General features: G+C 43.4%; 1 long non-coding RNA gene across 1 annotated transcript in view; it reads left to right on the forward strand.

Moving 5' to 3' along the window:
- Nucleotides 1–13,113, forward strand: part of LOC111771206 (uncharacterized) — a 30,611-nt gene extending 17,498 nt beyond the window's left edge. Inside the window, exons 2-5 of the long non-coding RNA XR_002804895.2 lie at nucleotides 1,916–1,968; nucleotides 4,276–4,474; nucleotides 8,964–9,023; nucleotides 10,664–13,113. This is a non-coding gene — a long non-coding RNA (uncharacterized lncRNA). The remainder of the gene's footprint in view (nucleotides 1–1,915; nucleotides 1,969–4,275; nucleotides 4,475–8,963; nucleotides 9,024–10,663) is intronic.
- The last annotated feature ends 272 nt before the right edge of the window (nucleotides 13,114–13,385 follow it).

The following is a 13,385-nucleotide window of genomic DNA, read 5'->3' on the forward strand; positions in this document are numbered from 1 at the left end:
TGGAAATGCGATGCTGAGGAAAAATCGGAAGAAATGGAAGGAATCTGACCTCCCCACCCCCACCCTCGAGCCCGTCAACGCAGTCTCAATGGGAGCAGTTGCCACCTCTTTTCACTGCCTCTTCGGTGCGTTTTCAGGGAGGTTTTTTTCAAGTCAAGGCTGTATTTTCCCAAGTATTGAAGCACAGAGCGATCCGTCCCAACAGATAACCCACTGCATAAAATTTTCTAATTTGTATCAGAACATCCTCAGAATGGGGATAATGCTTTTTTTCCCAGAGTCACTTTACCAGCCTTTTGGCTGATTATTTGGCAAGATGTCCTGGTTGTGTAAAGTTAAACAAGGTTTTCAAAAGGTAATTTCCTTATATAAACAGCGTGTTCTGCACTCTGATGCATAACTTCAGCATTGTTTATTGTTTTACACCGGCGCTTAATTCCCCACCCCTCCCAATAAGTGTGCCCTTGTATCAGTTCTAATTTTACTTTTTAAGGTAAACACTGCAAATGATCATCTGTTGAATGAAAGAGAGCACAACCATTCTAATGAATCAGTTTTTAAAAGGGGGGACATGAGGAATATGTGTTAGAATTTCTCATAAATTCGTAGCCAAAAGTGATCGTTTTATTCATCCAACTCATTTTACATATGAGGAAATCAAGGCCCAGGGGTGTGGTCAAATTTGCCCAAGGTTGCCTATGAGTGAGAGGGATGTCCTGTCTCCCCTTTGGGCTTCTGCATATATAGTACTGTCTACCTGGAAACTGTTTGAAACGGCCAGCCTTCCCCCACCCCGACACTCTACATGTCCTCCTCAGTGCGGTGGTCACTTTCCCGGGAATAATTTCTGTGAAAATCCCCCAAACCCATAAGCTACAGGAGCACCCTGTATCTCCTTCTTTCCATCACTTCCCACCACGTGGGGCTTCGGGTTGTTTGCTGGTCAATCCCACACTCGGAGCTGTGACCTCTTTTCCTTAGTGGTAGGACACAGATCCTTTATACGGGGATCTGCAAAACTTAGAGTGGACTTTTCAGATAGGTCCTTCTTTCTCCTGGGTACGTTTTAGGCAAAGGGCTTGATTATCTCTTTTAAAGTCCTACCCTTGCCTTTGTAAAGATAAAAACTCTGCTGTGGTCTTACCGACTTTTAGCCTAGAGAACTGGCTAGACATCTGGCAGAGAGCTGCCGGGACATTGGGCAGAGTTCGGGGCAGTTCCATGCGCCTCTGTGTTCACATACTGTGTGTTACATGCTACCCCCCAGCCCCAGTCACTTCCACCTAAAACTCGCTCCTAGAGATACTCAGTGAAACTTTTCTCCATTACTCTTTGTAGAGGAGCAGACCATAAATAAGTATAAGATGTTATTCCATTTTTTATTGTACTGGAAATTGTTTGTTACTTTCTGGCGTTTCATCTATGTCAGCTGGTTACCCCAAATTGTGATGCAAATGTAAGGATATTTGATGAAATGCAGTATTAAAGGTTGACTTGTCCCGTGTCTTTCCTAACCTTTAAACGTCTATGTCAAATCCATTTCTATGTTGTCAGCTCCTGAAAAAGTTTCAGAACTTGACAATTCCTCAGCAATTGTCTAATCTAGTTATTTTACTTTATGAACGAGGAAACTCATTCCTCAATAAGCCCGGGAGGCGTCAGTGGTTGGTCGAATCTCAGTGCACTGAACTTTCTCTGTTCAACCTCCGTCCACTGCCTCCTGCAACTACGATGCTGGCTGTGTGGTCACTCAAACCAAGGACTGTTGGTGTCCTAATTATTGCCCATGAGTAATCCACACAGAATACTCCACCTGACTCTATGGATTAGCTCCGTGTGTTTAATTCCTAAGCACATCTCATTTTCTGAACTGGTTAGATAGGAGAGTCACCACTGTTTCCTTTTGTTTCTTCAGGGTTGTAGTAGTGGCTACATTTATCCCAAAACAATGAAAAGCCAACCACAAAGGTAAGTCAATTGATGGCTTATTCTCTTCAGTTCAATTTAATTCACTTTGAATGAATGTCTACTGTGCTCAAGGCCCTGTGATGGCTACACGGACATACAAAGGTGGATGTTAGGGAGTTGATGTTGTCGACAAGCCGCTGATGTCTGGCTGGTAGGGGCTGAGCAAGCCTCTGGGTCTGCATCTCCACCGATGACCACGCCACTGCTGTGGAACACGCAGCTGGGGAGCCAGCTTACCAGTACAGCTAAAGCAGGTTTCGGAGTAACATTTTCATTGTTACTCAGCCAGGTGACACCTGAAATCACCAATAACCAGAACAGTGACAATGGCACGTAACTGGTCATGGAGGTAAGTCTCCAAGGCCACTTCCACACTTCTCAAAGCTCGGAAAGCTCCCAAGGGGCAGGAACGTTAGTATAAATCATGAAGATCTCCTCTGGACTTGAGGGTGAGAACTCAGAGCCTGCCTGATGATTTCAGGATATTAAATGTCAGTAACACTTTTGGCCATAAGCTCTGACAATGGGTCCACGGCGCCTGTTGACCGGTGGGCATGTAGCCACATTACTGAAGAGTGCAAGTTGCCAACAGAGATAAAATCTAGGTTCCAGCTGTTGCAAAACACTCACAATTATTTTCTTGACAAATGTACCCTTGTGTGAATGATTTACAAGAACGTGATATTGTAGGAAAGCGAACGTTGTTGCAACAGGAATGAGTTGTGTCTTGCCTGTGGGAAACCTCACTCCTGTTCTGGGACATTAGGTTGTTGTGGGAAAGCAGGATGTTGATACAAGGAGGGTCTGACATATGAAGAAAGGAAGAAGGTAGACCACATGTGATAAAGTCATCCCAGTATTAAACGCGGATTGTTGCTTCCCGTTGACTACACAGTGGGTCTAATCCAATTAGCAAGATCGTGTCAGATGCTTTGTTACTCCTTTATTTATTAAATAGATATTTATCAAAAGCTTATTATGCCAAGCATTGTTCTGGACTCCAGAGATAACAAAACGGAGAGAAAAAACCTCTGATTGTGTGGAGTGTGCTAAGTAAATATGGATTTTTCTTGATCTTTGAATATTTTCATTTCAGTATATCAAGTGGGTCTGGGACAGAATAAAATACAATACTGACACAGTATTTCAGTCAGTATCCACAGATTGATAGAGTTAATCCACTTCCTAAAGTATGCCTGGGCTACCACTGAAGGCTATATGTCTGGTTTTTGGTAAAAGAGAAAATCAAGTTACAATACTATTTATACAATATGATCCCATTTTGTCAAAATATATATGCATAGAAAAAAGCGCCAGAAAGCTGTACACCCAAATTTTCAAAGCAACCATGGGATAATGGAGCATTTTATTCTCTTCTTTAGGATTTTCTGTGTTTTCCACATTTTAAATACCAAAGCAGAACGTGTTCTGCTTTTGTAACCGAAGACACTCTTTAAATATTATGTATTTTTGCTAATTACTTAAAAAATAACATTTGCGAATAATTTCAGGATTGTTCATTATTTGCTGCCATTTGCCTCAAGTACTACTCAAGAAAGACTATGCTCATTGACTGGGTCATGCACTGGAACCATAGACAGAATTAGAACTCATAATCCTGAAAATATTCGAGTGCATATTCTATTCATTCAACTATATTCTGCTCGTACTAGGGAAATTAAGGCGAGTTGTCATGTATGAGTTTGGCCTCCCCTGGTAGTAGAGCTCTGAGGAAAGGAGTTGGGTGTAAATAGTTTATTTGGGAAGCGATCCCAGAAATACGGTGAAGGAGAGCAGAAGTCAGATGAGAAGGAAGGAAGACCCATTAAGTTTGCTAGAGTGAGAGGGTTACCGGTGTGGGGCCTGGGGCTCCGTCCTGCCTGGGACCTCTGAGAGGATACACAGGGCGTAGCTTACAACAGACTCCCCAAGAGGCAAGAAAGCTGAGCTACCTACCCACCAGCTTCTATCCCTGACTGTTGAGGGCTCTTCCTAAAGGCATCAGCCTCCTAGCGTTTCTCACCTGTCCCACATGCAGGACACACAATCTGTTACGGCCGGAGAAAGCTCTAAGACAGAGGGAGAACCGGGTCCCTGAATGCCCCAGACTGAAGCTGCAGGGGAGCTCCAGTAGAGGCAGGCGATGTGAGTGGGCACTGACAAAGTTTGACACACTTCCGTAACAAACAGCTCTGGTGTGCAGTTGTTTAACACAATACAATTTTCGTTTTTGCTCATATGCTCCTGTGTAGGTCAGGCAGCTTTCCTAGGCAGCTTCCTCAAAACTTGTCTCTGCTCATTGTGCAGTTCCCCCAGCTCCCAGCCATGCTGACACGGAAGGGAGAGGCTGTGGAAGATGGCACTGGATGTCCGATGGCCCAGCCTGGTGGTGAAGGATGTCACTTCTGCCTATATTCCGTTTCCCGCACTCAATCATGTGGTCCACGCCATGCTGCACAGGCAGTTTGAGGATGTGGTCTTCCCACCTGGCCAAGATAAGGGATGGGTGAGCATCTTGCAATACTCTGATGTGCTTCTCATTTCCTTGTCTGTACTCATGAGAATTCTCTAAAGATCTGGTATTTATTGGATACTCAACCTTTTTTTTCCAAAAATGAACTTGAGTTCTTTATATAGGCTGTTTCAGATGCAAACGATTCTATGAAATAGTTAATACTGAGGGGCACAGTTGAGGAACTACGGTCCAGTGTGGCGAGTGCCGGAGAGTGGGAGTCAGAACATCCAAGAGCTAATTCGGGGCCTACTTTGACTACGTATGTGATTTTGGACACATGAGCCTCTTGATCTGAAAAATAATAAAGTATCTTATAGTTATCATATTCTATAATTATTTAGGTTAAGTAGTGGGTTATATATTTTTTAAAGAATATACATTTTGTATGTACATATGCACACATGTAAAAACCATGCACATCTGTGATAGTTAATTTTGTGTGTCAACTTGACTGGGCCAAGAGGTGCCTGGATCAAACACTATTTCCAGATGTCTCTGTGAGGGTGTTTCTGGATAAGATTAGCATTGAATCAGTGGGCTCAGTAAAGAAGATCACACTCCCCAATGCAGGTCAGCCTCATCCAATCCATGAGGACCTGAATAGTAAACAAGAAGGCAGAAGAAGGAAAGTCGCCCCTTTTGCTTCCTGCCTACCTGCTGGACGGGGACCTCGGGCTTCTCCTGCCCTTGGACTGGGACTTCCACCGTCGGCGCCCCTGGTTCTCAGGCCTTTGCACTCAGACCGGAATTAGACCACTAGCTTTCCTGGGCCTCCAGCTTGCAGATGGCAGATGGTGAGACTTCTCAGCCTCCATAGTTGTGTGAGCCAAACCCTTATAATAAATCTCTTCATATACATATACACGTATATGTCTCCTATTGGTTCTGTCTCCCTGGAGAACCCTGATGAGTACAATCCACAGCAGGGCCAGGAGGGGTTAGAATCAGGACCAGAACATCCACTTTTGGATGCTTTCTGTTTGTTGAACTACCTTCCTGTCCATCCCATCTTTTTCTCACCTTGCTCTCCCCTCAGATAAGAAGGGCATTCATTCTGTGGCTCGCCGGCCAGCCGGGCAGGTGTGTGCCGTCAGAGGTGAGCCAACACTGGCAGCAGCTGTGGATTCAATCCTCGTTCTCCGTAGGCTGTGGTAGAAGAAACAACACAGGTCCTGTTGTGAAACCCAAGGAAAGCGCAGACCTGTAGTCAATCTGGTCTCACCCGCAGGGCCGGCCGCATGTCTCGGTGCTAATGTTTCCAGGGCGAGAGGGGCTTCGGCTATTTATTATACACCAGAGGCCAGTAAACCACATACCGATTACAAGGCTACATTTTCTAGCTAACAAAACAGTCCGTGGTGCCAGATGACAGGGAAGCCTTTTTTTCAGTAAGTTTTGCACAGTCAAAGCAGTCGGGCGAAGGACCATAATTTTAGGAAACTCAGCTAACAGAATTTGACGTTCTAACAGGAACACTTAGCCGTCCATTTAGAGCCCAGTTAATTCGGAAAAAAATACTGGGTGATGATTTTCCTATCAGGTATGTGAAACAACGATCATATTAAAGAGTTTCAGTAACTTTTTTATTCTTCATTAATTTTGTTCATGCATTCCTCTATTTACTCATCCTTCAGAGATTTATTGAGTGGCGCTCGTAGACCAGAACCTGTGTTAGGTGCCAGGTGGCGGGTCATCTCTTTTCGCTGCTTCCGTGTGGACAGAGGAGGCCCATTGGGCGCAGCCAGCTTCACAAGAACAGCTTGCATGGGTTGACCTGGATTATTTTCTGAGAAGCAGCCGATAGAACAATGACCCATCTGACTCTTATCCCTAGATAGACTGTTTTCTGAATTAAAGCAATAACAGTGGAAACTAAATTTGTCTTTTCTCTTTAGCATCACAAGTGACTGAAATACATTTAGCCTTTACGACTCAACGAGTGTAATAGGATATGGGATCTAGTGAGGAATAAAGAGCCAACATACATTGAGTTTGTGCTGAGTGCTGTCCTAAGCATGTTACATACATTAACCCATTTAAACGCCCCCAAAATACTAGTATTACTCTTATTTTACGAAAATGGAAACAGACGAGAGTAGACAATTTTCCACCTTTTGCAGGAACTACTTAATCTTCTTGTATGGACGGCACAATTACCATTCCAGGTCATTCTGTTAGAAAAGAGCACTACATAAAAGAGAGAGATTTTTCTTTTCCCCAAAGGACTGCAGAGTTTAAAGTCTTCAAATTTGATCAAAAGGACAGAGAAAGGACTCTGCTGAGTAGATGTAGGCATAGCCAAATGCAGTCATTGTCCGCCCTACATTGGCATCTGGGATCCAAAGATGAGTGGGCCCGAGGGAGCTCTTAGGCCAGGAGAAAAGAGAAATGTGTAAACAAATACTTACCGGGAGAAGTAATAAAAGCTACAAATAAAATATGTGGATAGCAGGAAGGGGGCAGATTGGAGGGCTATTAATAATAATAACTAGCACTTACTGATCACTATTCTGGGCTGGGAGCTGGTCCAAGAGCTGAACATATACTGGCTCTTTTAACCCTTACAACACCCCTATGATGCAGCAACTATTATCATGCCAACTTAAGCAACAAGGAGAGCGAGGTACAAAGAAGTTAAATAATGTGTCCAAGGCTTTTGGGAGAGACAATCCACTGTGGACCCTGAGCGTTCCTGCACCATCTTCCTGGGTGTGTCAAGCACTCATGGCCCTGACCGCTCTTGACCTGAGCTATTTCCCATAGCTGTGTTTGCAGCAAGCAGCCCAGAGTGATGAGATAGCATCTTCCCCTGGACAAAAAGAAGGCTTTTTATTCCACTTATTATAAAAGTGATGATTCCTCCAAGTTCCATGTTCGTGTCCTATAATGCAACCACTGTGTGTGCAGACATCCGTAATGGGCCCTGTGAATTACCACCATGGGACTTGCGGTCATAGGGAGCCAACGCAAACTAACATGAAGTTCAATCTACTGCTTTAGTCGTGAGCAACAAAGTCCTTTGTCTCTGACCCAGGAGTCTCGTGTCTCCTGCCAGCATCTATCAAGCACTAACAGGCAAGCTCGGTAGCTTGCAAGTAGGATAACATCTCAAATCCTGTGTAGTCCTTGACAAGGTCACACGGCCAGTAAAGGGTAGAACTTGAATTTGAACCTAGATAGTTTGGCTCTGAAGACCACAGCGTTAAACGTTTGTTACTAATACTGCATCAAAGGTAGGAACTGACTTTTCCTAGTAGAGTAAAGGCAGACTTTGAAAGAGAATATGGTGTTGGGAATGGATTTTGAAGGATAAACGGGAATGGAACAGAAGATAAAGAAGAAAGAATATTCCTGGTAGAGGGAGCAACGCATGCAAAGGCTGGAAGCCAGGAAGAACACAGTATTTTCCAGATACCACAAGAATGGTGTCGGACTGCAGTGCCCAGCGAGATTTTGCTGAGGACGGGGGCAAGAGATGAAGTTGGAAAGAAAGGCAGAGGCCAGAACATGAATAGGCATGTGCGCGCATTTACCTTTTATTATGGACCGAATGTTTGTGTCCCTCGGCTCAGATTCCTATGTTGAAATCCTAACCCCCAAGGTGATGGTATTAGGAGATTGGGCCTTCAGGAGGTGATGAGGTCATGAGAATGGAGGTCCCATGAATAGATTAGTGCCCTTCGAAAAGGGACCCCAGAGAGCTCCCTTGCCCCTTCCATCACGTGAGGACATAGCAAGAAGACGACATCTATGTACCAGGAAGTGGGTTCACACCAGACACCAAATCTGCCTGCACCTTGTTCTCGGACTTGCAGCCTCCAGAACCGTGAGAAATAAATGTCTGTTGTTCTAAGCTAATCTATGTATTCTGTTACAGCAGCCCAAAGAGACTAAGACGCTTGTAGAAATCAATTTAAGGATTTTAGGCGGGGAAAGGACAGGATCAGATTTGTGTTCTTGAAAAATCCCTCTAGAATCCTGTGCAAGATGAATTGGAGGCGTCAGAGAGATTCAGTAAGAAGCAGGTGGAATAATCTAAGTGAGATGTCATCAGGGCCTGAAGTCGTCACATGTACAATTTAAGTGCCAATATTTCAACTTAATGCCTAATGATAGCAGTAATTGACTTGGAATTACTCCAGCCAGAATAGTTGTATTTTTAGTTCCAGAGCTTTGATCTTTTCAGTTTATAAAAGAAGCAGGTCAACTGAAGAAGGCAATCTCGTTTCTGCCAATTCCAGACAGAAGAGATGAATGAGGAGGAGCTGGGTCTGCGCTGCCCTAAGACCGAGGCAAGCACACAAGATATTTCAGACTCTATCTGCTTTCTTCATCAGGGCAGAGAAGAACGGGGAGAAGCTAACGGGAGTTCCCGCCCAAAGCAAAGGTTCTCACACCTTTCTGAGCAGAGCCCACTTAGGCAGAATAACATAGCCCATAAGCACACATGACTCACTTTTTCTTTTTTCTCTTTTTATAGGAAAAACTCTGGTAACAACAAGGGTCCCTGGAGAAGCCAGTCGGGGTATCAGTGATGGAGGTAAAGATTATGGATTTATCTGCTTTGGCAGCAGAATGTGGGTAATTTATTCTGGGTCCCCAAAGTTCACGTCTTTAAATTAAGTTATGGGAAAATTAAAGTCCGAAATATTGATGAAGATAACGCATCGCTACACATTGTAAACTTAGTAAAATAGTCCATGGCAAACTAAGAATAATGAAATGGAAGAAACTGTAATTTGTGGTTAAAAAGTGGCAATACCAGCAATTGAAAAATATAATGGGCCGAATTCCCTAAGTCACCTAAAACCCATTCATCTTTCCTCCTTCCTAACAGGGCCCAGAAATTGTTGAGGAATATACTCTCTGCACAGCCAAGCCCGTTAGGAGAGACCGGCCCATCCCCAGCTCCAGGTGGTAGATTCCAGTTTGTCTAAATTAGTCCAGTTCTCCTTGCTGGTGATGGGGTTAGGCACAGACAGGTGACAAAAGCTTTTCTGGATATTGCTATGCCAGAATATAGTGCCTGCAAGTGCTTTATCTACCTAGCAAACTTGAGAGGCGCTAGCCCAAGGACAAAACTGATACAGAGACAGGGAAGAGCCAAAAGAGACCCAAAGAAGCAGAGCTGTCACAATTTGAGACTCCTTGTTATGTGGAACAATAGATGCCCTTATTGATTATGCCTTTCAAGTCAGGTTTCCATCATTTGTTGCCGAAATCTTCCAGATACGATGACATATCTAGAGTGATCAGGCACGGACAACATCACCCTCTGGGAAGCTTTGTGACCTCAACAAGCACGAAAAGATCAGCCAGGCTTTTTAGAAGAATTCTGAGCTTGAATCTTCGGTCAACTCTAGAAGCTGCTAATGGTAGTTTGCTAACACCAAATTCTGTGAATCCTGATAACTCCCTTATTAAGCTACTGCTAAGGCGCCCTTCCAAGTGCGTGTAAAATGAAGGTTTCAGAGGCAAAGGAAGGACATCCATTTTGGGACCAGGTCTCGGCAGAGAGTGGAATCTAAACAACAATTTGGAAACACCACTGCCCTAAAAATAACTGGGGATATCCCACTATGGTGGAGGGGCTGGCGGGTAACGTTTCCCACAATAAGAATTCCCGGTGATAGCTAACCTGCTATTTGTTGAATATGAGCTACAGCTAAAACACACTGCTAAATGCTAACTACCAGGGGACAGTTTATTATCGTGATGGCGATTTATAAGAGACTCTCATAAACTCACTCGCGCTCAGAACGCACAGACCAGTGAAAAGTTCTTCCCCGCTCCTCTCCTGATAGCTACGTGTAGACTTTCCCCCAGACGCTTGCCAACATTCTTCATTAAAAATTTGGATTCTCTCATCAAAGCCAGCAGTCTGTTCTCTTTGATTGCCCGTAAACCAGTGGTACTGTTTCATTCTTTCTTTGTATTCTCTCTGAAGAGAGTTGGTGAAAATTTACATAATTTTAATTGAAAGATAGTTAGTCATCATGTGTGGGAAGGAAACGGCTGCCTAGAGTGGGTCTGGGACCCCGGGAAGCTGTCCTGTGCTCTTTTCCTTTGCTGTGCTGGCTTCTTCTCTGTGCTTTAACATAAAACGTTTGTGAAACGAACCAAAAACGAAGTTGAGAATTCATCTTGTCTCAAGGAATGATGTTAATTTGGCTCTTTTAGGTTACAAGGAATACAGACATCCTCTTACTTCAGATGATGACATTAAGAGAAAGAAAGAAAACAGAGGAATTGGGAAATACATCAGTGACTGGACAGCCACTTACCAGTCAAGACACAGCACCAGCACTAACGACCCAATGAGAACTCTGGGGACCAGGCATCTTCTTGTCTCAGAAGTGGACATCTGTCACTCCCTCCTTGTGATCCCCACACTGGTGACTTTGTTTCTTTCACACATGATTTGTCCACCTGCTGCCTCTGAAAGTTAGTGTCACTATATATAGAATTCTAGGTTGAATGCTGGTGTTTTTTCGTTCAGCACTTAAAATGATCATTTCATTGTCTTCTGTCTTGTATTATTTCTGATGAGAAGTCAGTCATCATTCTTGACATTCCATTTTTTAAAAATCTCTTTTCAATCTCTGACTCAGTTGGATAATATCTATAACTGCTGTTCAAGTTCATTAATGTTTTCTTTCTTTCTTTGTTTTTTTTTGGTGAGGAAGATTGGCCCTGAGCTAAGTTCTGTTGCCAATCTTCTTTTTTTCCCCTGCCCACAGCCCCAGTACCTAGTTGTCTGTCCTAGCTGTAGGTCCTTCCAGTTCTTCTATGTGGGACACTGCCTCAGCATGGCTTGATGAGCGATGGTAGGCAAACCCCAGGCTGCTGAAGTGGAGTGTGTGAACCTAACCACTACACCACTGGGCAGGCCCCACTAATGTTGGCTTTTGAGGATTCAAACTGCTGTTAATATCATCTAGTGAACTTTTTATTTCAGGCATTGCATTTTATCATGCTAGAATTTCCATTTTCTCCTTTTTTAGTGTTCACTTTTCTTGCCTGAGATACCCCTATCTCTTACATTCACCTTTCTCTGTAAATTCTTAAAAATGTTTATAATAATTGTTTTAAAATTCTTCTTCATTCCAATAACTGGGGTTAACGGCCGGTCTGCCTCTATTGACCATGCTTTCTCTTGACTGTTGGTCAGTGTCTCCTGTTTGTTTGCATGCCTCATAAATTTTTACTGTATCTCATAAACGTGTATACAAAGACAGTGAAGACTGAAGTATAATAATCTTCACATTTTATTTCTCAGAGAATGCAGGCCCTTTCTCTCTGTCTGGCAGGCTGAAGGGCCAATTATTCACATTCCTTCTGGAGTCAGATTGACCCGGATCTGGGCTGAAGTTTTAATTAGATTGAGATTATTTATGCTTAGACGGACCCCCCAACTCGCACACTACTGCTGTCTTTTTGACATTACCAATATTTGAGCTGATGGTCTTCCATTTTAAATATTTTTCATTTACTTTGGATTCAAGTCAGCAGAACCCTGGAATCCAAGCTCTGTGGGAATTCGGGGTTCTTGGTGACTTTGCTCTGCATTTTAGTCCTTTCTTGTCTGATTCTTTTCGGTCAAAGTTTGAGGGGAGAAGTTGTTGGGACCATTTGTTTTTGTAATTGGGACACTTCCACATTTCGGATTCACCTCTCTAGCCTCCACCACCATCAGAGGCTCAGCTGATTTCTTCTCCTTCCTGCAAAGTCCCTGCCATACCTAAACCACAAACTCTTCCCTGGGGGTCGGCTGTCCTGACTCTCCGTTTGCCAGCGGAGGGCTCGTTTCTCAGAAACTCAGTTCAGTAAGCCTCCCTTTGTCCCAGATCTTTCTTAGCCCCTTCGAAAAGTGTGATTTTTATATGTCTGGGTTTTTATTGGTGTTACCACGTGAACAAAGATGTTTCACGTCCTACCTTCTAACCTGAAGTGGATGTCAGAATCAAAGATTTGAATTTTTAAAAATATAACCATAGGATCACTAGAAAAAAATATGGGATAATTTATTTTACAATTTGGAATGGAGAAAGTCCTTTCAAAGCAGGACGCAAACCTCAGAGCCTCAGAAATCATAGGGTGATTTAAGCTCCCTCTTTCTGTCTCTCTCTCTCATATGCGTGATGCGTGAGATATATAGATGTATATATTCATAGATATAGATATGGATCTATATATCTCTTCAACTTCAGTATAGTAAAATATACCAAAGACAGATGACAAACTGAGAAAGAAATATTTGCAACACATAAGACAAAGATTGCTTCAAAAAAACATGTTGAGATTTTTTAATAAATAATTTTAGAAGGGAAATGGAAAAGGCAGATAGTTCACATAAAAATCATCATAAATAGATTGTCAACATGGAAAGATGCTCCCACTCACTGAAAATTAAGAACTACGACGGGGGCCGGCTCTGTGGTCCAGTGGTTAAGTTCGTGTGCTCCGCTGCGGCGGCCCAGGGTTCAGACCCTGGGCGCGGACATGGCACCGCTCATCAGGCCATGTTGAGGTTGCGTCCCACATCCCACAACTAGAAGGACCTGCAACTAAGATATACAACTGTGTACCCGGGGGGTTTGGGAAATAAAGCAGAAAAAAAAAAAAAAAAAGATTGGCAACAGTTGTTAGCCCAGGTGCCAATCTTTAAAAAAAAAAAAAACTACGACGTGGACTGGACACTGTTTTCGCCTGTCACCTTGACACAGCTAGGTGCCAGGGTCTGGGAAGCCAGCAGTCGCACACACTGTGGAGGGGGGTGGAAATTAGCACAGCGTCCTTAGATGTGTTTGTTTCACGTTCTCTTAAGAGTGTTTTTTGTCAATCTCTAACAAAATTAGAAAATTAATATGACCTTTGACCCAGCAATTTCAGTTCCTAGGAA

The sequence above is a fragment of the Equus caballus genome, chromosome 29 (genome assembly GCF_041296265.1).
Source record: "Equus caballus isolate H_3958 breed thoroughbred chromosome 29, TB-T2T, whole genome shotgun sequence".
Lineage (NCBI taxonomy): Eukaryota > Metazoa > Chordata > Mammalia > Perissodactyla > Equidae > Equus > Equus caballus.